We start from the raw sequence: 24,707 nt of genomic DNA, 5'->3' as shown, positions 1-24,707 counted from the left end.
ATGTTTAACATAAGAGTTCAGAAATTAACTGACTTTGACTTTGACTTCGAACTTTAACTTCAACGTGTGTGTGGAGGCGGGGCGTGTGTGTGTGTGTGTGTGTGTGTGTGTGTGTGTGTGTGTGTGTGTGTGTGTGTGTGTGTGTGTGTTTGAAACACATTCTCACTGTTTCCCAAGCTGACCTCTGACAATCCTCCTGATTAATCAGATTACAGCATGTTGATCACCATACCTGGACAGTATGTTATAATCTTGAGCTTACCATATGCTGTATGGCTCTATTTATATGAATACTCAGCGTAGACCAGTTCATACACAAACATCCAGGAAGTTTAGTACTTGGTAGGGTCTCCCAGGAATAGAATAAGAAATGTTTAAGGTTTCTTTTTGGGATAGAAAGTATTTTAAAATTGTCTGATGGTTCCACGGCTCTGGGGGTATACTAAGTCCACTGACTGCACTGGGTACAGTAGAAGGTGAACTTTCTAGTAAAAGAAGAAAACTCAATAAAGTTGTTAAGGATAATAATTTCCCAATAATTTTATTGGTTTTCCAGGTAATAGAGTTCTTGTAATTATCTCACTTAATCAGAAATCTAATTATTAGCAATAATCAAAGAATTAAACTGGGTGTGTGGTGTGCCTATAATTCCAGCCATGGCGAGAGCTTGAAGCCAGGCCGGGCTACGTAGAAAAACGTTGAGTAACCAATGTCAACAATGGTTATCATGCACAAAGGAGGATGGGAGGGAGAAAAGGTTGGCAAGGCAAAACAGGCTGTACGTGAAACTAATCAAAATGTGGAAGCTGTCTGTAAGGCTGGCTTGGAGAAGGTCAGAGGAAGTCCCTGTCCCAGAGGGGCCTGGTTCTGTAGATGCTGTACCAGGACTTCCTTCTTTGCTGTGAAAATGGTTCACTGCCCAAGAGCACCCAGCTAACAGATGACCAAGGGCTGGGATTAGTTCTCTCCCCAAAAGGCATGTGTCCTGCTTTAAGGTGCATCTACCCAGAGAGGACATTGTGTTCTAAAAAAGTTCTGTTACCTTTGTTTTGGTTTGTTTTTTTGTTTTGTTTGTTGTTGTTGTTGTTTTGGGTTTTTGTGTTTTTGGTTTTTTTGAGACAGGGTCTCTCTGCATAGCCTTGGCTGTCCTAGGCTCACTTTGTAGACCAGGCTGGCCTTGAACTCACAGCGATCCGCCTGCCTCTGCCTCCCGAGTGCTGGGATTAAAGGCGTGCGCCACCACGCCCGGCTCTGTTACCTTTTGATAACCATTAATACAGAGAATAATGAAAAAGGGACAAGTGGCGACAGTCACCAGAGGAGGAAGGTGGTTACCAGAGGTTAAGCAGTTAGAAAAGCTTGCCTAAGAAATGCTGTGCTGGACTCAGGCTGTGAACACTGAGCCTGGGAGAGGTGACGCAGGCCAAGTGAGGAGGCTGGAAGTGGTAGGTGGAAGCATGCATATGGGACCCAATTCATCCTCTTAGCAAATATCCGCTGAGCCAGGTGCTGAGACATAGCCCTGCCACACAAAGACAACAAACTGCTAGGATAGGACAACTGGCAACCATGCCACAGGGAGACATGCATGAGTGGCAGTAGGCTAGAGCTTCTGTGGGGCTAGGAGCAAAGCAGAGGTCACAGAAAGACCACTTGCACCCTCCAGCTGGCCTAGAGGGGACCCTGGCTAGAGAGTTTAAGAGGAAAGGAAGGAATGGGCCCCAGTGCTCTCCTTTACAGACAAGCCTAAGGAGCACATTGCACATCGCAGGGATCTAGAGCCTGCAAAACAGGCTCTCGGGAGCAGATTTGTTTTATTATTATCTAATTGTCCTCAGGCTCTTGTCTCAGTCAAACTAGACAAGAAAGCTAGACTGGATAAATGGCACACATCCCAGGTTTGATTTCGGCTGTAATTTTGCGTGCTTAGCGTATGTCAGGGACGCTCTTCTCCTTGTTACCGCAGAAAAAAAGAGGGGCCTTTTAATCTGCTTTCTGTTGCTGTGATAAGTAAGCACCAGGACCAAAAACAAGTTAGGGAGGATTAAGTGTATCTCCATTTATGACTGATGAGCACTGTAAAGGGAAGTCGGGACACTGTAAAGGGAAGTCGGGACAGGAATCAGGAGGCAGGAAGTGATGCAGGAGGGATGCTGCTTAATGGCTAGCTCCCCATGGCTTGCTCAGCCTGCTTTCTTGCACAACCCAGGATGATCTTCCCAGTAATGGCACCACCAAAAATAGCCTGGGCTCTCTCACTTCAGTCATTAATCAAAAAAATTCTCTCTTTTGTATATGTATAATAATATGAATGTATATGTAAAAAATTTAAATATCAATAAAAAAGAAAATAAATAAATAATTTAAAAACAAATTCTGGTCAGGCATGGTGGCACACACCTTTAATCCCAGCACTGGGAAGTAGAGGCAGGTGAATTGCTGTGAGTTTGAGGCCAGCCTGGTCTACAAAGTGAGTCCAGGATAGCCAAGGCTACACTGAGAAACCCTGTCTCAGAAAAAAAAATCAAAAAATAAATTATGAAGAAAAAGAGTTTATAGTTAACTGCTAATACATTTAGTATTTATGAGCACTAAACTGTAGAATACACTGATTTTAATTTTTTAATGTACTAAATAAACAACTCAGTTCAAAGAAAAAAAGAAAAGAAAAGAAAATTCTCTCACAGGCTTGCCTATAGGCAATCTGATGGAAGCATTTGCTCAATTGAGGTTCCTCTTCCCAAATACCACTAGGTTGTGTCAAGTTGACAAAAATCTAACCAGGACAAGGGAACAACTGATTTCACACACAAGCTAAATGCGAATCAAAGTCATGCCTTTGAGGCTCAGATGTTAATGAGGGCGTTCCTCTGTCTTCATCTATGAATGTGAAATACCAATTACATCGCCTACCTGAGGCTACAGAACTTTTTCTGAAAAGGACGCTTTGTTTTTAGGCATGTTGTCCCGCTGTAGCCCAGGCTGCCCTGGTGTACTCTCTGTGACCCAGTCTGTCTTGGAACATGTGGTAGTCCTTTGATCTGGGTTCCCGTGTGCTAGAACTGCAGTCATGTACCCACGTCCAGCAAGGGGGTAAGAAAAGGTTTATGACAAGGGGATTCTGTATAGTTTTAAGTCACCTACAGTTATCTGAAAGGAGGGAACCTTAATTGAGAAAATGCCTCGGTAAGATCAGGTTGTAAGGCATTTTCTTAATTAGTGATTGATGGGAGAGGGCCCAGCCCACTGTGGGTGGGGCCATCCTTGGGTTCATTAAGAAAGCCGGCTGAGCAAGCCAGTAAACAGCATCCCTCCGTGGCCTCTGCCTTCAGATTCCTGCCCTGCATGAGCTCCAGTCCTGATTTCCTTTGGTTATAAACAGTGGTGAACAGTGACGTGGCACCGTAAGTCCAGTAAACCTTTTCTCCCTTACTTGCCTTTTGGTCATGGTGTTTCGTCACAGCAATAGAGACCTTAAGTTAATGGGATAAAATAAGTGGCTTCAAGATTTAGATCAGCTGAATACTTGCAGGACACGATTCAAAATCATGAATTCTGCCTACTAAGGGTAAGAAGTGGTCAGCTGAGCAATACAGAGCCCGTTTGAGAAGCATGCGCATATACCCGGGTTTAGTCGCCCCCCCCTCCCCCCGCACTGAAAACAAAACAAAGGACTAAGACATCAGCCACGATGTCGGGATTGTCTCTTTTCATCCAGCTAAAAGCACCAGCCCCATGCTGTTTTAAGTAATATCATGTGTTATTTGGTGTGATAATGCCGTGCAGGGTAGAGCAGGCCACTAGTCAGAACATTTGACCTTGTTGAGTACTTGGTAAAATGCTGGAGAACGCTAATATTATTTGGTTCTTTTGACACAGAAAATGGAAGGGCTGAAACGTAAGCTCTGGACTTGCCCGACCCTGCATGGAACACTAGACAGAAACCTGTGGCTGGCGCCCTTGCTCCCTGCTTACCCCTGAACCAACGATCTCAAACTGTGTCCTCCAGTAAGTTCAGACATGAGTAAAGGTAGGCTGTTTTAACTCAGTTTCCCTTTTGTAAGAATATCATCTCTCGGTTTGGTTTTTTTTTCCCTCTTTTCTTATTATAGTAAAATATGATTACTCGATACTTTCCCATTGATGGAGTCTGGGAAGTCAAGGCAGTGGGTAAAGTGCTTACACATGAGCGTGAGAACCCAAGTTCTAATTCTCAGCACTCATGTAAAACGTTAGGCATGCCCCTGAACATGTGTAACTCCAACTGGTGGGGTGGCTGGAGGCAGGAGGACACCTGGAGTTCATTGGACAACCAGTCTAGCTGAAAGCATGAGCTCCAGGTTCTATAAGAGGCCCTGCCTCAAAATATAAGGTAGAGAGTGATCAAGAAAGACATCCCAACATCGAGCTTTGACCTCTGCAGGCACACACAGGGACAACTACCACACACGTGTGCACACACACACAGACATCCATGCTCATATATAACATACAATAATTCACCATTGAAACCATTTCTTGTGTGTGTGTGTGTGTGTGTGTGTGTGTGTGTGTGTGTGTAGTGGGCACACTATGGTGGACATGTGGAGGTCACAGGAAAACCTTGGGTTTTGTTCCTTAACTTCTACCTTGTTTGAGACATGGTTACTTTGTTATCTCCCACCGCACCCCACCCCTGCTCCCCCCCACCCCCACCTCTGCTCCCCCCCACCCCACCCCCGCTCCCCCCACCCCACCCCTGCTGTGTACACACACTTGTAATCCATGCCCAGCTTTTACATGGGTTCTGGTGATTCACTTTGTGATCCTTTTGCTTGCATGGCAAGAGTCTTTGTCCATGGAGTCATCTCCTTAGCCTTCAAATCATTTTTAAGTGTACAGTTTGGTGGCATCAATTAAATATCCAAGGTTGTTAAAGCCATGCCATGACTTCCAAAACTTCCATTACCCTAAACAGAAATTCTGATCATTGAACAGTAATGTACAAATGTATACATTGAATTGTACTTCAATCTGTTTTTTTTTTAAATAATGACTAAACAAAAATAGTGTAAAGGGTATCAAGTCTCTTCTTGGTAACCTGCTGTCCTTCCTCTGAGTGCCATCAGGTCTCCCCGTCCAGGGGACATGGTCAAAGGTGAGGCACCAGAGTACGTGAGAAAGTAATATCCCACTCTCCACTCTACTGTGGAGAGTGTTCTGTCCATTGGCTAGATCTGGGTAGGGGCTTAAGGTTTATCGCCTGTATTGTCCTTGGCTGGTGCCTTAGTTTGAGCGGGACCCCTGAGCCCAAATCTGCCTATCATAATGTTCTACTTGTAGGCTTCTAGGACCCTCTGGATCCTTCTGCTTTGCCTTTCTCCCATGCTTCTCTCATCTAGAGTCCCACTAGAATGTCCTCTCCTCTGTCGCAGTTTCCTGGTAAGTGAAGGCTTTCGTGGGACATGCCCATTGGGCTAATATGCAGATATAAGTGAGTATATACTATTTGAGTCTTTCTGCTTCTGGGTTAACTGACTCATTATGATCATTTCTAGCTCAATCCACTTATCCACAAATTTCGGGAATTCCTTGTTTTTAATAGCTGAATAGTATGATCATATAGAGGGGGAGGTAATCCCCCTCAGGAACAGTCATAGGGGAGGGGAATAAGGGGAAATTGGGAGGGAGGGAAGAATGGGAGGATACAAGGGATGGGATAACCATTGAGATGTAACAAGAATAAATTAATAAAGGAGGAAAAAAATTAAAAAAAAATAGTGTAAAGAATGCAGCTGGGATCTAGAAAGAACTTAGTAGGTATTAGCTGTGAGAGCCATTATAGTACTTCATGAGTATATTTCATGGGCTGAGGCTGCCAGCTATTTATGACAATAAAAGTTTTTAAGTTCCAAACCATGTGGTAATTTGTTACACAGCAATAGCTAGCTGATACACTTTGCAAACTGATGAATGGATATGTGAGAAATCCCAGCAGGACAATTGATGATAGGTAGTGCCCAGTTGCTGAGTTAATGGCATTCTAAATAGAACCACATCACTCTACAAGTGCTAATCTGAGGTTTATATGTCAAGCAACTTGGAAAACTGGAGCTCAAAATACATCTTTATGCATGGTTCTAGTAGGAACTGGATCCAAGGAGGCAAACTGCTACACTGATATCATTCATGTCTTTCTGATATTTTTTTTCTAGTGAAGGCCTCATGGCCCACAAAATCATGATGTTGAAGGCAATGCAGTGAGACAGAGAGCCTCACAAGGCAACAAATGTCCTTTTGATTTCTTTTAATTTGTATGCTGGAATGTGTGTGTGTTTTTTTTAATTAAGTATACAGTGTTTTGCCCACATGTATGCCTGCACACCAGAAGAGGGCACCAGATCCCATTACAGATGGTTGTGAGCTACCATGTAGTTGCTGGGAATTGAACTCAGTACTTCTGGAAGAACAGGCGTTGTTCTTAACCTCTGAGCCATCTCTCCAGCCCCATGTCTGCTGGAAGTTTTAAAACAGAAAATTTAATACATCATAGAAAGGGATGCTCAGAAGGAAGAAGTCAAGCTAAGCAAGCACATGGTGGTGAGGCCACACCTTCTGTTGACCCAGAGGTGCTCCAGTCAAAGGTGACTCATGGCCTAGGGCAGCTCAGGCTTGCAGTCACCTCTTTCCAGCCTGTCGCTGGCCCCAACATGTTTCCAGGGCTGGATTTACTGGTACCTTTTCCTCCTTGTCCTGATTTTTGTTGTGTTTCTTATATTATTACACACACACACACACACACACACACACACACACACGCGCGCGCGCGCGCGCGCGCACACATGTACGTATATTCCTCTTTCATTGTTTTATGTGTGTGTGTGTTTCCTTTGAACATTTAAAGCAAATTTAAATGTTGACATTCAGGCGTCTAAATTTCTGTTCAAGTAGTAAAGAATTCTCCACCCACCACCCTCCTCCCCAGCTCTCCTGTTAATGTTTTCTGAAGTGTTGGTTGCAGTTTGTTTTATGCTCAGAACTTTCAATAATGCATTTTTTCATTTAGATTTATTGCTGTATTCTTTTTCTTTTTAATTTTTTAAAAGTTTCATTTTATTATTTTGTGAGAAATAGACAGAAAGAGAGAACAAATAGGAGTACACATATGTGCCATGGTGCACATGTCCGGGTCTGAGGAAACATGCAAGGAGTCAGTTTTCTGCAGTGAGGGCCGTGGGTATGGAAGTCAGGTCATCAGGCTGGGATGGAAGTCAGGTCATCAGGCTGGGATGGAAGTCAGGTCATCAGGCTGGGATGGAAGTCGGGTCATCAGGCTGGGATGGAAGTCGGGTCATGAGGCTGGGATGGAAGTCGGGTCATCAGGCTGGGATGGAAGTCAGGTCATCAGGCTGGGATGGAAGTCGAGTCATCAGGCTGGGATGGAAGTCGGGTCATCAGGCTGGGATGGAAGTCAGGTCATCAGGCTGGGATGGAAGTCAGGTCATCAGGCTGGGATGGAAGTCGGGTCATCAGGCTGGGATGGAAGTCGGGTCATCAGGCTGGGATGGAAGTCAGGTCATCAGGCTGGGATGGAAGTCGAGTCATCAGGCTGGGATGGAAGTCGGGTCATCAGGCTGGGATGGAAGTCAGGTCATCAGGCTGGGATGGAAGTTGGGTCATGAGGCTGGGATGGAGGTTGGGTCATGAGGCTGGGATGGAAGTCGGGTCATGAGGCTGGGATGGAAGTCGGGTCATCAGGCTGGGATGGAGGTTGGGTCATCAGGCTGGGATGGAAGTTGGGTCATGAGGCTGGGATGGAAGTCGGGTCATCAGGCTGGGATGGAAGTCGGGTCATCAGGCTGGGATGGAAGTCAGGTCATCAGGCTGGGATGGAAGTCGGGTCATCAGGCTGGGATGGAAGTCAGGTCATCAGGCTGGGATGGAAGTCGGGTCATCAGGCTGGGATGGAAGTCAGGTCATCAGGCTGGGATGGAAGTCGAGTCATCAGGCTGGGATGGAAGTCGGGTCATCAGGCTGGGATGGAAGTCAGGTCATCAGGCTGGGATGGAAGTCAGGTCATCAGGCTGGGATGGAAGTCGGGTCATGAGGCTGGGATGGAAGTCAGGTCATCAGGCTGGGATGGAAGTCGGGTCATCAGGCTGGGATGGAAGTCGGGTCATCAGGCTGGGATGGAAGTCAGGTCATCAGGCTGGGATGGAAGTCGGGTCATGAGGCTGGGATGGAAGTCGGGTCATGAGGCTGGGATGGAAGTCGGGTCATCAGGCTGGGATGGAAGTTGGGTCATCAGGCTGGGATGGAAGTCGGGTCATGAGGCTGGGATGGAAGTCGGGTCATCAGGCTGGGATGGAAGTCGGGTCATCAGGCTGGGATGGAAGTCGGGTAGTCAGGCGAGGCAGCAGGCACTGGGAACTGCCGAGCCAGCACACTGGCCCTTGCTGCTGTTTTCTTAATGACTGATTTCCTCATTGTGACTTTTCCAGCTTTCCTTGAAATTTCAAGCCTCTTAAAGTACTGGTCCTCAACCTTACTGATGCTTCAATCCTTTAATACAATTCCTCGCCTGTGGTGACCCCCAACAGTAAGATTATTTCATTGCTACTTCATAACTTTAGTAACTGTAATGTTGCTGTTCACGTGAATTGTAATGTAAATATTTAATATATGACCCCTGTGAAAGGATCATTTGGCCCTAAAAAGGGTCCCAACCCACAGGTTGAGAGCTGCTGTCTTAGAAGCTATTTTAGTGACATCCCTTTCAAGAAGAGCTGGGAAGTTCATTTCTTTTTCCTTCTTGTCAGACCTCAGCAGTGAGCCTTAAAGACACAGGCTTGAGGATGAAATATGACCAGGCAGAAAAGACAGGACACACTGACCAGGTGACCAAGGCTCCTGGCATCCACCATTTCTAATCTGAAGGATAAAATAATGAGCCAACATCAGCTGCAGGAAGTAAGAGAGATGTGGTATTTGATATTGGAAAGCTGAATTCTGTAATTAGGGTGAGCTGTATTTACACTGGAAGAGATTTAACCGGACTTAACTACAGTTGCCCTTAGGAACTGTAATATTCACCTGCTCCTTGCTGCATGGTGAAAAAAAATCCCTGGTTTTGCTAGATGGTTGCTCAATGTGGACTGAAAGCACAGATGGAGCAACTGGCTCCAGTTAGTGCCAATGTGCGCTATTTAGGTTTACGACTAGAGAAGCATCCAACTGCAGGACAAGGTCAGAAAACTAGAATGCACTGCTGCCACGACAGTTGCGTCATTGTGGGCCTTTTCCCACTCCACCGTGAGCCCGACACGGAGATACCTTATTCTGTAAAGGCTGTCTTATGATTTGTAGTAGCCGTAGATAAACTGGCATGGAGCTCTGTCTGGAGCTCTTGAAATACTATGGATGGAAATGGAAAAACAGAATCATTTTGTTTGCTAGAAGTATCTTATCTTAGAGATGTGTGAGTAACTTAACACCTTCCATCACCTTGAGTGACAGGCTTTGTTAACAATAGATTGACAGGGTCAAACGTCAACCTTAAGCAACTTGATGGGTCATTTTATTTTTCTGTAGATTTCAGAAATATTGTTATATCAAGCTATCAATAAGATCAAACAGACTTATCAAGAAACAGTGTGTCTGTTTAGCATTATAACCTGAAGCACTGGCAGAATATATGGTTTTGTGGGGTTTTGTTTTTGGGTTTTTTTTGTTGTTGTTTTTGTTTTGTTTTGTTTTTTGGGGGGGGAACCTGTTTCACAAGTGGATTTTCATTCTGTCTGAGGCAATTTATGATTCAAACAAGCAGCTAAGAATATTTTCTGGACCCTCCCAAATCACTACTCAAGCTATTAAATGACATTCAAAACTTATATTTTATTAGAAATGTTTGTACAAAAAATGATGGTTAAATATTGTATGCACCATAGAAACTACTAGTCTTATATAGGAGATTTAAGGATGGCTTTTTCAAAGTGTGTTTTTAAACCTAGAAGGAAAAAAAAAAATCAAGCACACCCATTAGTCAACTTTGTCCTAGTGTGTGACATGAATGGCTCCACTGAGCCATGCTGTGTCTAACAGACCCCTTTTTATATATAGTTATTCATACAGTTTTCCAAGTAATCCCAGAACTGACTCAAGATTTCTGAGTATATTGGGTGAGGGAAGTGTTTTGGCTTGACTCATAAATGTAAGATTATTCTGGTCTTGAAGAGAACCACCAGACTTGCTCTGGCAGACATACATAACTGATTGAATGTTATCAGACCCAGGGTAGGCAGTACAGTAAACACAGTCAGAACAGTCCTGGCTTAAAGTCCACAGTGACCTCTTTCAACATGGGTTAGCTCATGGCTCAACTACTGACAGAAAGAACAAATGTCCTTGTATTAGGTGCAGTTTCCAGTGGCCATTTAGACAGAAAAATCATTTAAAGCCTCGTCTTTCCTGATACGTGCAGGTAGAGATGAGCCGCATTACTTCTGAAACAAACAAATACATAAGCAGCTTTGGGGGAGTACCACAAAAATTCCAAGAGGAAATCATACATTCATGCAGAGTATGTGATGAATTCCTAACAAGATAACTGGCTGGCCATGAGTGCCTGTTGGATCTTACGGGCTGTTAGCTACTGCTGTGTAACAAATGACTCCAAACTCAACAGGCTTAGAATAATGACTATATAAATGCTTGAGAGTTTATCAGTCCGCTGTATGGTTCTATTAACTGTGGGGTCTAGGGTTGGGCTCATAAGTTTAGAGCCGAGCTGGGATGGTTGGAGTGACTCAGTTCTCTTCCGTGTCTCTCATTCTTCAGCAGGCTAGCATGTGTTTCATCACATGGCAGTCACAGGATACTGAGAGAGAGACTTGAAGCAGCTTGGATACATATATGGTCATAAACACACACATAGTTATATATGTTCATACACAGCATATCCCAAGCCTGGCTCATTTTCCAAGGGGTGGAAAAATATATTCCAATTTTTTGTGGGTGGGGATTAAAAGTCACATTGCAAAGGGAAGTTTGGGCAATTGGGGCCAGGTTTGCAATCAGTGTCCTGCTGCAGCCTTCATCAACATGAGAGTGTACAGGAAGTGAAGAGAGATGATTATAAACCAACCCTTGCAGTTTTCTTTAAATTTCAGATTTAAAGTTTGACCTTTGATTCTTTGGTGGCATACAATGAAATTGTGGGTAACAGGTATGAGAGCATATGTGTGTGCAGGTATGTGCTTGTATGTATGTGTGCATGCTCTGCATGTGTGTACATGTGTACATGTTTGTATATGTGCGAGTGTGTGCCTGTGTTAGTATATATACATGTACATGCATGCATGTGTCTGAATGTGCTCATACATGTATGCATGTGTGTGAGTATACATGCATGTTGTGTGTGAATATGTGTCTGTGTAGTAAGAACTGGGCTATGCTGGGCGTGGTGGTGCACGCCTTTAATCCCAGCACTCAGGAGGCAGAGGCAGGCAGATCACTGTGAGGTCGAGGCCAGCCTGGTCTACAAAGTGAGTCCAGGATGGCCAAGGCTACACAGAGAAACCCTGTCTTAAAAAACTACCAAAAAAAGGGGGGGAGGGCTAGATCACAGACTCTTGAGTTTGACCTTCAGGATCAAGGACAAAGCAGAGTCTATATTATCAAGAATGGATGGTGCATTCAGAGCTCTGCCATTGGGATTAATGCTTCCTGGAGAGAGAGAGAGAGTTTAATTGGCCTCTGGCTTAGTGCCCAAACCTTTGCCAAGAAGAACCTGGCTCCATGGCTCTGAATTGGTTTCACCAAGGCTACACACAGGAGGCCAAAAAGTTTCTTAAAGTCAGGCAGTGTCCTCGGCCAGACAGAGGGGATTTGGGGCAAGCAATGGACCAGTATCCTCTACAGACCTTAAATGATTCAGTCTTGCACAATAAAATCCAGTTGCATCTTAGATAATTCCCTGGTGGGCAGAGGGAACCAACCGATCGTCATTCCCTTCCGTACCACTCCTCTCAGTGAAGAGCTGGAGGGTAGCAAGCGGCAAAGGACAGAGATTATACAGAGAGCCACGGTGAATCTAATGTGGCTTTCATTTGCTCAGTCAATGACACCGAAAATTTGCCTCTTTAACTTGTGTCTTCCCTGGCCTAATCAAAGCAGGTCTACAGATAGACATGAGCGCTGTGCCTCAAAGGGCATAGGACTGTACCAATGAGAGGGGGCCTTGCATACGATAAGGAGCATAGGACTGTACCAATGAGAGGGGGCCTTGCATACGATAAGGAGCATAGGACTGTACCAATGAGAGGGGGCTTGCATATGATAAGGATGTTTCTAGTTGCTGGTGACTCTACTCTTAAAACAGGCATTGGTCTTTGGTGATACAAGTCGTGCTTTCAGGAGTAAAGCAGCAGTTTAGCAGAATCTTCAAGGTTCCCAGCTCTTCCTTCCTTCCCATGTCACTGTCCCCAGTGTGGCAGTGATGGCTCATGGCTACAGAATAGTCCCCACCTTCATGTCCTCACAGGGCAGCATGAGAGGGAAGGAAGCAAAAAACCTTAACATGGCTTGCCTCTATGCCCGTAGCATCCTTGACTAGGCTGCCCAGTTACATCTTACCAACTAAAGGATGACTAACTCCAGCCAATCACTGCAGGAAGGGAATGAGATCGTCCTGATGGGCACAGACACATTCCAGTTCATCCTCCCATGCCGGGCACATCTCCACCTGTGTTTGACATTTATGGTCCTTGGCCTTGCTTTGAATTTCAGCCCAGAGCTGGAGTCAGGGATGCCTTCTCAGAGCCTGCGACTCCTCATTTAAGGCATCCCATGCTTAGACTAGCCTTCTGTTTGTGCTGCCTTAAAATTCTTAATCATTTATAGACAAAGAGCCTGACCTTTTCAGTTTGCATTTAATTCCGCACTGCAAACCCTTAAGTGGTCCTGGCTGACCTTCTCTTGGTTCCTTTCCAAGCCTGATCAGTCACATTCTCTCCCTGGCTTTCCTGAATCAGCTGGTAGACACCATCTATTCAGTAAGAAAACTTTGCCCAGGGCAGGATGGGAAACAGTGAGAAAATTCTCCCGCATCTCAGCCTTCGAAGTACTCCCACACATCTCTTGAAAGACCGTGGGATGAGGGAAGGGGTCCAGGCCATAGTGGTGACCAGATAATACATCCTTATCTCAGCCACTTTCCCCTGCGTCATCTGGCAGATAAACATATGCACACTAGTCTTCTCTCAGATTCTGCCTTCAGGGAGTCCAATGCTTAAACAAACACCTTGTGTATAAAATCCACATTTCATTCTAAGAGGACGGCTATGTAGCTGTTTACTCATGGCTGTTTACTCATTGCTTACGGCATGCGTAATGAGAATCCATTTCAGAGCTGATACCTCTGACTTCCAACACACAGAGCATTCACTGAAGACCTACTAAGCCCCAAGCACTGCGCTGTTTTCCAACACGTTCTCCTGCCTTAGCCACACAGCGGTTTCTTCCCATTGCCTCAGTCTGTGAGATGGGCACAGCAAAGACCAAAGTCACGAGGGACTTGCCAGGCATAGGGAACAGATACGGATTTCTTTTTAATTTCGTATCTATTTTATATTATTTTACTTTTATGTGTGTGAGTGTTTTGTCTGCATGGGTGTCTATGGACCATGTGGGTGCCAGCTGCCCTTGGATTCCCTGGGACTGATTGGACTTACAGGCAGTTGTGAACTAACATGAAGGTTCTAGGGATGAAACTCAGGTCTTCTGGAAGAACAGCCAGTGCTCTTAGCTGCTGAGCCGTCTGTCCAGCCAAACAGGTAGAATTTTAATGGGAGTTCTCTGGACATACTTCCTGCAATAGCACCCTGACAAAAACAAAACAAAACAAAATAAAACAAAACAAAACAAAAACTCATCTTGCTTATGGGCCACAAGGCTGTGGCCATTCATACAAGATCATGCTTTCCCTTCAGAATACCCAGGAAGCAGGCAGAACAAGCTTTGCTCCAGACTTTTGAGTATTGTATAAAAGTTTTCCTAGCAGGCTTTCAGAGTTGTGGGACAGAGCAACCTGGCCGCAGTATTTTCCAAGCCTGGCTAGACAGATGGTTCTATTTTGCTTTGTCACTTTCAAGGGCGTACCCTGCCCTTTTGCAGACTCAGTGCTGTGAGGCAGGCTACACTTGGAGACTGTTCTGGATAACAAGGACAGGCAAACATTTGAGGAGGCAGACCACAGACTACAGGGACACCACTGTCTTTTTCCGGGGCAAGCTGGTGAAAGAAACCAGACATCAGTCCAGACGACGACGTCTGTGGTTGAAGCTGAATTGGAAAAGGATGTCAGGGCCTGGCTAGCAGTCAGCAACATGGCTGAGGAAAACTATAACGTCATTCTTCTCAAAGGATTTTATTTTAGTGCATGGTATGTGAGGTGTGACCCTCCTATGTGGAAACACAGACTGGAAACTTACTAAGTTGTCAGCACAGGATGAATTAAATTGAGTGACAAATTAATAAATTGTGCATATAAAATTTCTAATAGAGACAATCTCATTTATTTTTATTATATACATATATTATCTCAGGCTTTATGAGATAAAATCTAGTATGTCACTAACCCCTGCTGATGTCAATCTCTCCAAGATTTTTTTCTCTCGGTTAGTAAGACATTGATGCAATGATCTCAGAAATTCAAGGTCATTCTCAGCTACACAGTAAATTTGTGGCCAGCCTGGGCTACATGAGATCCTGTCTAAAAATTTAATAGAAATAAAAAAACAAATAAAATAATAACATGTTGCATATAATGTAAAGCAGGCTACATTTAAAGGACAAGATAAACATTATACTATTGTAAAAACACATTTAAATTAGGGTCAGCACAAACATCTCTGCTTTAGCAAAAAGTAATTTGATGAAATGGACTTCTTAAAAATAGCATTCAGGGCTGGAGAGATGGCTCAGTGCTTGTAAGAGCACTGGCTGTTCTTCCCGAGGGCCCGGATTCAATTCCCAGCACACACATGACAGCTCACCCCCACTGTCTTCTGCAACTCAAATTCTGGTGGATTCAACTCCTTACACAGACATTTGACCAAACACAAATGACATTTAAAAAAAAAAAAAAGTTAATTTTTAAAGAGAAGAGAAAATAAAGTCAGTCTTTGATTCAAAGTTTTGGATCAATTTGGTTTATTCTAGTGCTATTTATATTTTATTAAGGTATTGTTTTAGTGGTTTTTACTGTACTCACAAAGTTATGCCACTGTTGTCACTACCTAATCTTACAGTATGTTTCTTGCTCTCAAAAGAAACACACATTCATTAGTAGTCACTCGCTAACTCCCTCCCATTCTCAGCCTCTAATGACCAGTAACCACTAAGTCTGTGGTTTTTCTGGACATATCACATTAGTGAAATGATACAAAAGTTTCTCATTTTTTATGTTATATTAAAATTTATCTGTGTTATAGTGATGTGTATCTGTACTTCATTTCTCTTCATGGCCAAATAATGTTCCCTTGAATGGATATGCCACACATTTTTCACCTCTTAATCAATTGATGGCTATTTGGGTCATTTCTACTTTGGACCTATTAAGAATGGTTATAATTTGAATATTTCCGTCCAATGTTTTTGGGTGTTTATTTTCATGTAGTTTCATATGAGAAGCATTGCTAGACCATCCACTAACTAAATGTTTGATCATTTAAGGAACTGCCACACACACTTTTTGCAAAATGGCTGCAACTTTTTATAACCCCTCCCCAGCAATGTATGAGGGTTCATTGCAGTTTCTCCAAATCCATATCAGCATTTGTTATTATCTGTCTCTTTGATTACAATCATCTTGATGATCATCAGTGGTATCTCACTGTGACTTTTTGATGTACATTTCTCTAATCACAAAAACCTCAAGAAGCATATCATATGCTTGGAAATTTGTTTAGCTTCTGTGGTAGAATCTACCCAAATTCTTTGTCTAACTATTCATTGAGCTGTCTTGTTGGCATCATGATCTTGTGGACTGTGTACAGTTTACCCTCATTCATTCAAATGCTGGTTTCTGTACCCCCACCCTCTGGATCAATCCAGATATTGCTTTGCGATGTTTATTCTAAATATCTCCAGTTTCAAGTTTGTGTAAACATGTCGCCGTTTGTTCTCTGTGTTGTCAATAAAAGCCAACTAGCCAATGTTGTGCAATCACAGAGAATAGGGTGGGACATCCTGACAGAGTGAGGGGAGGAGAAACAGAGTGAAGAATCTGAGTGGGAGGAAACTACACTAGCACGGAGGTTTAGGATGGAGTAATTACTGTGCAGCATTGTGCTGTAGGCTGATTAAATAGATCCTGGTCTCTCTGTGTGGTTACTTGGGGGAAAAAGCTGGTTAAAGAATAACTGCTGATACTACTAAAATAATAACTCAATGTTAAATATTAAATATTCATTCAACACTGTCTTCCTACTATTGAGTAGCTAGAGTTTTTTATGTAGTTTCTAGTCTGGATACTAGGTCTTCTCAGGTATGGTTTATGCTGTCCTATGGTTTGTTTAGCTTTTCACTTCCTACACAGTGGCCTTTAAAGCACAAACATTTTAAAATTTATTTTATTTTACGTGTATAAGCATTTGTTTGCATGTGTGTCTATGCATTGCAAATGTGTCAGAGGCCAGGAGAAGGCACTGGGTCTCCTGAAACTGGACTTTGAGATGGTTGTGAGCTGCCATGTGGGCCCTGGGGACTGAATCTGGATCCCTTAAAAGAGGAACTAGTGCTCTTAACCTCTGAGCCATCTCTCCAGCCACATTCTTTCTTAAAAATTTTCACAAACATTTTTTGAGACAGGGTCTTGCCATCTAGCCCGGGTCATCATACTACTGTTTGTTATATGGCTTTTAACTTGTGGTTATCCTCCTGCCTCAGCCTCCTAAATGCTGGAATTAAGGTGTGCACCCCACATCCAGCCTCATTTTTTTTTTACTTTGATAAATTCCAATTCATTCATTGTTTTTTCTTTAGTTGATCTTACTTTTAGTAGCATTTAAAACACTATCACCTACTTCAAAACTGCAAAGATCAGTATATATGTTTTCTGCTGAAAGTTTTAGCATTGTAGCTCACATTTTGGTCCTTGATCTATTTGAAGTTCACTTTCATGGTGTATATGACAGAGATTCAGTTCAGGTCTTTGAATGGGTGTAGCCAGTTGTCTCAACTGTTGAAAACATCCCTTCCCCACATTGGATTGTTCTGTTCCCTTGTCAAAAATCAACTGGTTGTGAATGGATCCATTCATTTTTTTTCTTTTTTTTTTTCTTTCTTTTTTTGGGGGGGAGGGGACGTTCTTTTTGGTTTTTTGAGACAGGATCTCTCTGTATTAGCCTCGAACTCACAGCAATCCGCCTGCCTCTGCCTCCGGAGTGCTAGGATTAAAGGAGTGCGCCACCACGCCCAGGACCAGTTTTGGGTTTTCAATCCTATCCCTTGATCTATGCATTGAATACTTGGTTTTTAATGTATATTTCAGCTAAAAAGATAAATTATAAATAAGCATTTATGATTCAATTCAAAAGCTTCCATCCCTGTGTACATTAACAATTATTTTCTATCACAATCAGCAAAGTCTGGCTGAGATCTAACTAGTAAGTGTTCATTCCTAAGAACTCATAGTAAAGTTTTTCTTTCTTTTGCTTTGTAACACATGGATGAAAAACTCACTAAATTCTTTCTTTCAAGGGATTAGTTTTGTTTTTTTGAGACAGGGTGTCCATATTATGTAGCTCTGGCTAGCCTGGAACTCATAGGGATCCACCTGAGTTTTATTCTTGGCCTTTTTCTTTAATTGTTGTTATTTATTTTTATCTTCCTAAATACGACCCATTTAATCTGTAGGATGTTACTAGTATGTATACGATTTCAAGGCTGACAATTTGGTGTTGAATAATCAACCGGAAGACTCTCCCTGGGGAAGGCTACTTTTCTGTTCTTGGCATTCCATAGGTGCTTGTAATTGTCTACTGTTGATGTCTCATGAGCCTTCCTCCCATCGTGTTAGCATGTCTGCTGGTGTTATCCATCTTCAAGTTGTATTTAGGTGTTATTGAGACTTCGTGAGGGTAGCTTCCCTGTCATTTCTAGGAGACACACTCTCACAGCAGACTTCCTGTTCTCTGGCTTTTACAATCCTTCTGTACCTTCTTTCTCATCATTCTTTGAGTCTCGGGTGCAGGAGGCATGCTGTAGATGTCTCAGTTGGAGCTGGACACTCCACAATCACTTGTTCAATGCACTTTGATCAATTGGGATTCTTCTGTAATGGTCTCCATCTGTAGCAAAGAGAAGTTTCTTTGATGAGGAGTGAGAGCTACACTCATCTGTGGGAATAAGGATAAATATTTAGAATGTTGGCTTGGTACAGTAATGGTACTAGGTTCTCTTCCAAGATTCATGACCTCAGTCACCCCAGGTAACTGGCTAGGTCTCCAGCACCAGTGTGTGTGTGCCCATGTTCATATACACGATTTCCTTCTTATTGAATGGGGCCTAAGTCCAATTAGAAATCTGTTGGTTACTGCACAGATATGAGTGCCACTATTACAACTCTAGAGAAATCCTGCAACGCTGTTTGTCATTGTGGTTCATAGGCATCATAGCGGGGTAACATTATTGATTGGTTTCCTTCCTTTAGAAGCTTCTGTGACGCCTTCTAGTACCATAAAAGCCAAACTTCAGAGAGGAAGCTTTCAGGTCAGATCCAGGTGAGATCCCTTGGGTCTTATCTGAGTGCATGTGGCTTCATCAAAAGGGACTTACCTTCAAGCTGGGAGATAACCAAGGGCAACAGCAACAGCCAATAATGTTTGGAAATCTCTTGGATTCCCATGGTCAACAATGTGAAAGAGAGCTTCACAGGCCTAGATTTGAGGGTTTCGTTAGTTACTCTATGGCCCTTAGGGGAGCATTGCCAGTTTAGGTGGGAGAATTTCAATTACTTATACTCTTCATCTAGGGGTGGGCCCTTGTGAAGGGGAAAATATTTTTATATAAACTATCTGAAGTATATTTTAGATGAAAGAAGGAACCTAAGATCAATCCCATTCACTCCTCTTTGTGCGTGTGCGTGTGCGTGTGTGTGTGTGTGTGTATGTGCATGTGTGCATGCCCATGTTTATATACACGAGAATGGTAGAGGTTGACACATTAGGTGTCTTTCTCAATTGCTTTCCATCTTGCTTTTTCAGACAGCCTCTCCCTAAACCTGGAGCTTATAGCTTTGGCTAGACTGACTATCAAGCAAGCCCCTGTATCCTCCTGCCTCTGCCTCCCCAGAGCTGAGATTACAGCTGTCGTGCCAGAATTTATAAGTGAGTGTAGAAGCTGAACTCACATCTTCATGTTTGAGTACCATCTCCCTAGGCTAATGCTACCATACTTGAACTGAGTCTGGCTACAGGAGCTGCATTTCCTAGGGGCATCTGGTCAACCTCACATGCATGGGTAAGGAGCAGAGAGCACTTCCTAGAGAAAAGAAAGCTGAGTTCAAGTAGGTTCCTGTCTGAATCCGAGACTAAAAGAGGGTTCAAGGACAGTGCTTCAAAGTGTGGGATTTTGGAGGCATGGGACTGAGGCAGGGGCCTTTCATACCTTTGCATCAACAAGATATATTATTGTCACACAAAAAAAAATTTCTTTCAAAATGATTTGCTGTGAGTATTCATTGGATCTCAGCAAGTGCATGTCTGTTAAACTGAACAACTGAGCAAAACTGAAAGAGGCTTTTTAAAAAGCCTGCACTATAAAGAACCTCATCTTCTCTAATCCTTTGAGTATACTTGCCTCTGAACATTTCACATTTTCAGTTAGATACACTAGAGCCCTTTATACCTGCAAATTCTGCTTCTGGAATGTTCTACCACCTAGCAGATCAAATTCCCTCCAAGAAAGGTGCCTTCCTTGCCTGCAAACTTCCATTTCTCAGAAATGTCTTATTTCTGTGTTGCAGCAGAGCAGCCACCCTTCACACTTACCAGCCCAGGGCAAACGTTAGTTCCCTGACACGCATGTCAGACGTCTTCTACATCCAAGCCTCTGTGTGGCTCGCCGTAGAGTCGTTATGTTTCTAGGCAAGACTGTATGCCCTGCACCGTGGCACTAACTAGGTCCTGCATTCCTGCCCTAACTCAAGGTGCTTTCCCCACTGCTGTCTAGAGACTGGACCCTGCCAGCAAGTGAGCTAGCAACCCTGCCCTACTCCACTCATCTCTCCCATACATGCTGGGTTCGTTTTTCCGTCTTCCTGCTCGCCGATGTTGACAGTAATTGTGTCTGTCTCTGAAATGTCCTTGCCATCCCTTCCTTCCCTTGCTGCCACCTCAAGGGATGAGCGAGTTCCAGCTGCCCCTGAAGCCTAGTTGCAATATTACCTCTTCCAAGAAATACGTTGTGAAACCCCCTCAGATACTGCTGCCTTGGCACATCCTGGCCTCTAGGGCTCTTTCTCTTTCACCATACTAGAGACTGGTTTTCTGTTTGTTTGTTTGTTTGCTTTGCTTTGCTTTTTCTTGAAATAAGAAAAAGAAAAATATTTTCCTCCACGCCAGGTTTATTATTTTAAGTCAGTTATGCAAAATAATGGATTTCACTTTGGAATTTTCACATATGCTTTGTTAGTCACTGGCCTTCTCTCTCTTCTGGTGGTTCTCTTCCTTCCTCCTGTCCTGCCCGCTTCTGCCTTCATGTCGCATGTGTTCCATTACATACCCACCCTCACTTAAGATCTCTTCTTCCTCTTTCATGGTCCCCTTTCTAGTTTCATGACTTACATTCAGACACAGACGCAGATACACATTAAACTCTGGGATCCACATATGAGAGAAAACATGTGGAGTTTATCTTTATAATATGGTTCACTTCACTTCACATAAATGACTTCCAGCTTCATTCATTTTAGTGCAAATTTCACAATTTTATTTTTCTCCTATATTTAAAAGAAATTAAATATTTTCATAAGTCCCTGTGCTGGCTACTTGTTACGTCAACTCGACATAAGCTAGAGTCATCTGAGAGGAGGGAATCTCGTTTGAAGAAAATATCTCCATAAGACTGGGCTGTAGGCGAGCCTGTGGGGCATTTTCTTGATTGATGATTGATGGAGGGAGGGGTCCAGCCCATTGTGGGTGGGGTCACCCCTGGGCTGGTTATCCTGAGTTCTATAAGAAAGCAGGCTGGGCAATCTATAAGGAGCAAGCCAGTGAGCAGCACCCCTCCTTGGCTTCTGCATCAGCTCGTGCCTCCTGGTTCTGCCTTGAATGCCTGACTTGACTTCCATCAATGTTGGACTGTGAGTGAAGTGGAAGTGTAAGCAAAATAAAGGATGAACAAGTACCAGTTATCTCCGAAGCCTAGCTGCAATACCACCTTTTCTCTCTTCAAGGTGTTTTTTGGTCATGGTATTTCACTGCAGCAATAGTCACCCTAACTAAAACATATCCCTAAAAATACCATCAGTTGTAGGCATCCTGCCTAACAGATAGTCACTTCTAAGCCTGCTTTTTTTTTTTTTTTTTTGCATGAAGCAAGTAGTCGGTATGACCATTGAAAGTGGCAATCCAAACACAAATTGTCCAGGTTTGGGACATTCCTCTTGATGTCACTGTGACTCAGTTTCCTCATCTGTAAATTAGAGATAATATTGCAACCTTGCTTACAGGGCTGTAATTGTTCTTAAATGGGCTAATATGTTCTGAGACCAAGGACAGACACCTAACTCTATATATGTTCACTATTATTATTATTATTATTATTATTATTATTATTATTATTGATATTATTAGATGCTCAATCAATATTGTATTGATTACAATGAGTAAAACAATGAAAATTATTCTTATGTCAAGATATTAATTTTAATAATATTAAGTTATTGTAAATAAACACTTAAATCCTGCATATTATTATTTATCTTTTTGAGAAGAGGGGAGAAAAAATCATCTCTAGAAGATGAGTCATATCCTTGATGGTGTGAGTGTCTCATTTGGGATAAACAACTCTCTGAGGTGGAAGCATGTAGCCCATGCAGCCCAGCTTTCCAAACAGTGCAAAGAACACTTTGAAAGGCGCAGCTTCCTGCACAGGTGTGCAGACGTGGGACAGAAAGCTTCCTCCTGCCTCTCCTTCCACCACTGACCACATCCAGTTTTTATTTTTATATTTATTTATTTATTTATTTATTTATTTTGGTTTTTCGAGACAGGGTCTCTCTGTGTAGCCTTGGCTGTCCTAGACTCACTTTGTAGACCAGGCTGGCCTCGAACTCACAGCGATCTGCCTGCCTCTGCCTCCCAAGTGCTAGGATTAAAGGCGTGTGCCACCACCGCCCAGCTACATCCAATTTTTAAATGTTGTCTCCTAGCGACTTCTGCGCACCGTGCCCTGTTTCCACGTGCTTGAACCCATTGAGAAACAGGACCTGTATGTGGGGCCATACCTTGCAGTATCTCCTCCAACTCATCCATTCAGGATACAGAGCCTCCTGCAAGCCTTCATTTTCTCCAGCCATCATGTGCCCCTTACACACAAACCTTTAACTCCCTACAACCTGATACGCATGTGATTTTATTCAAGTCACTGACATGTTCTTGCCTAGGGCTGGGTCAGGGCAACTGTTTCTGGGTTGAGTACTTCTTGTATGGAGTTTTATATATTAGCAGCAATATCGAGAAATCTACTTAGGGCCGCAAAGATGGCTCAGTGGTTAAAAGCACTTGCTGGTCTTACAGAGAACACAGATTATGTGCCCAGAACCCAAATGGCAATTCACAACTGTCCACAACTCCAGTTCCAGGGACTCCAAAGCTGTATTCTATCATCCGCCCTCACCAGGCACACACAGAGTACATGTACATACATGCATACATACATACATACATACATACATACATACATACTAGTACAGGCAAAACACTCATTCACATGAAAAATAAATAAATCTTAAAAGAAAAATCAAAGTGTGTGTGTGTGTGTGTGTGTGTGTGTGTGTGTGTGTGTGTGTACACATTTGTATGCATGTACTAGGGGGTTGTATGTGTGGTCCAGAGGTTAATGCCAGGTGAGTTTTTTTTATTGCTTTCCACCTTTTATTTTCAGCCAGGGTCTCATACATTGTGGAACTTACCAATTCAGCAGGCCAAGCTGGACTGTGAGCTCCAGGGGTCCTCCTGTTGCCGGCTCTCCGGTACTGTTATGATTGCAAGAGCACACATCCACACCCAGCTTTTTATATGGGTGCTGGGGATTCAAACTTAAATCCTCATGCTCATGCAAGAAGCAAGAAAATTAATTTCCTTCTCCCCACACTCATTTAATTTTTAGATTTATTATTTTTCCCCTTTGGAACGTCCATCTCTGTGCAACATGTTTCCTTTGAGAACCACTGACCTAGAAGCCACAGAGAACCTTTAGCAGGGAGCCGACTAAAGAGAGAGCCTCTTTCCACCATATGAGTTCTAGGGACTGAACTCAAGTTGTCAGCCTTTCCAGCCTGCACCTTTAACTGGCCCATCAAGTTAAACTTTTTAAGTCAGTTTTCTTACAGGTAGGAGGAAATGTTTCCATTTATTAATCTCGTGGTTTTGATTATTTATTATATATATTAGCACACAGATTATGGACAAGCCACGGGAACACCAAAGAATTGACATCACAGTGCCTCCCCACCTTTCAGGTGATCCGCTCTGAGGTACCACAGACTTGCTGAGAGGAAAGAACTAAAACTCTTAAGTCCAATAATTGGCGAGAGGTAGACCAAAAGACTAATACATGGCCAGGGCTGAAAGAAACAAAAGATGGGCACAGTACAGGGGCCTGCTTCCGGGCCTGAGCCTGACAGAAGAACCCTGGAGCAGGGCAGGCCCCACCCAGTGTGTGGGCAGGGAGGAAGGGGGTTCAGGTGTGAGACGAATGCCAAGGGATGAGCACTGTGTGCCAGCTTGGCTAGGCATGGGAGCCAGATTTCCCTCGAACCCTGAATTGATCTACCCAATTAAAGAATTTATGCCGGGCGTGGTGGTGCACGCCTTTAATCCCAGCACTCGGGAGGCAGAGGCAGGCGGATCACTGTGAGTTCGAGGCCAGCCTGGTCTACAAAGTGAGTTCGAGGCCAGCCTGGTCTACAAAGTGAGTCCAGGACAGCCAAGGCTACACAGAGAGACTCTGTCTCGAAAAACCAAAAAAAAAAAAAAAAAAAAAAAAAAAAAAAAAAAAGAATTTATGAGTGTGGTTAATATTCAGCTTTTAGATTTACTTATTGTATGCATGCGCGTCTTGCCTGTGTGTATGCAAGTGTACTGCTGGCTGTTTTCTGAATCTTTAGTAGCTGGTCCTACAGAAATCAGACCTTCCAGGATCCACATCTTCAACACGCAATTACCTAACAAAAATCTCTCCCCTCTTCTCCTCTCCTCTAGTCTCACGGGTCCTCCCATGTTTTCTCCTCTCTCCTCTCTTTACTTTCTCCGGCCCCTCCCTCCTTCTTTCTCCTTGCGTTTCCTCTCTTCTCTCCCTCTCATTCCCATGTTGTTTCCCGGCCTCCTCGTCACTTCTCCTTTCTCCTCACTCTATTAAACAGCTATCAAGGGCCTTCCTTGTCCTCTCTCTGACTTTCTGGGTTCCCGCCAATGTCTGTCACCTGAAATCAACTGAAAGGG

At 43.4% G+C, this 24,707-nt stretch overlaps 1 long non-coding RNA gene across 1 annotated transcript; it reads left to right on the top strand.

The window, feature by feature from the left end:
• The first annotated feature begins 3,311 nt into the window (after nt 1-3,311).
• On the top strand, nt 3,312-23,993 carry LOC311588438. Its single transcript, XR_014776202.1, has 3 exons — nt 3,312-3,404; nt 3,880-4,030; nt 23,658-23,993. It is a non-coding gene; the product is annotated as an uncharacterized lncRNA (long non-coding RNA).
• The last annotated feature ends 714 nt before the right edge of the window (nt 23,994-24,707 follow it).

This window comes from Acomys minous, assembly GCF_964271855.1.
Source record: "Acomys minous genome assembly, chromosome: 2".
Lineage (NCBI taxonomy): Eukaryota > Metazoa > Chordata > Mammalia > Rodentia > Muridae > Acomys > Acomys minous.
This window is presented reverse-complemented; position numbering and strand designations above follow the sequence as displayed.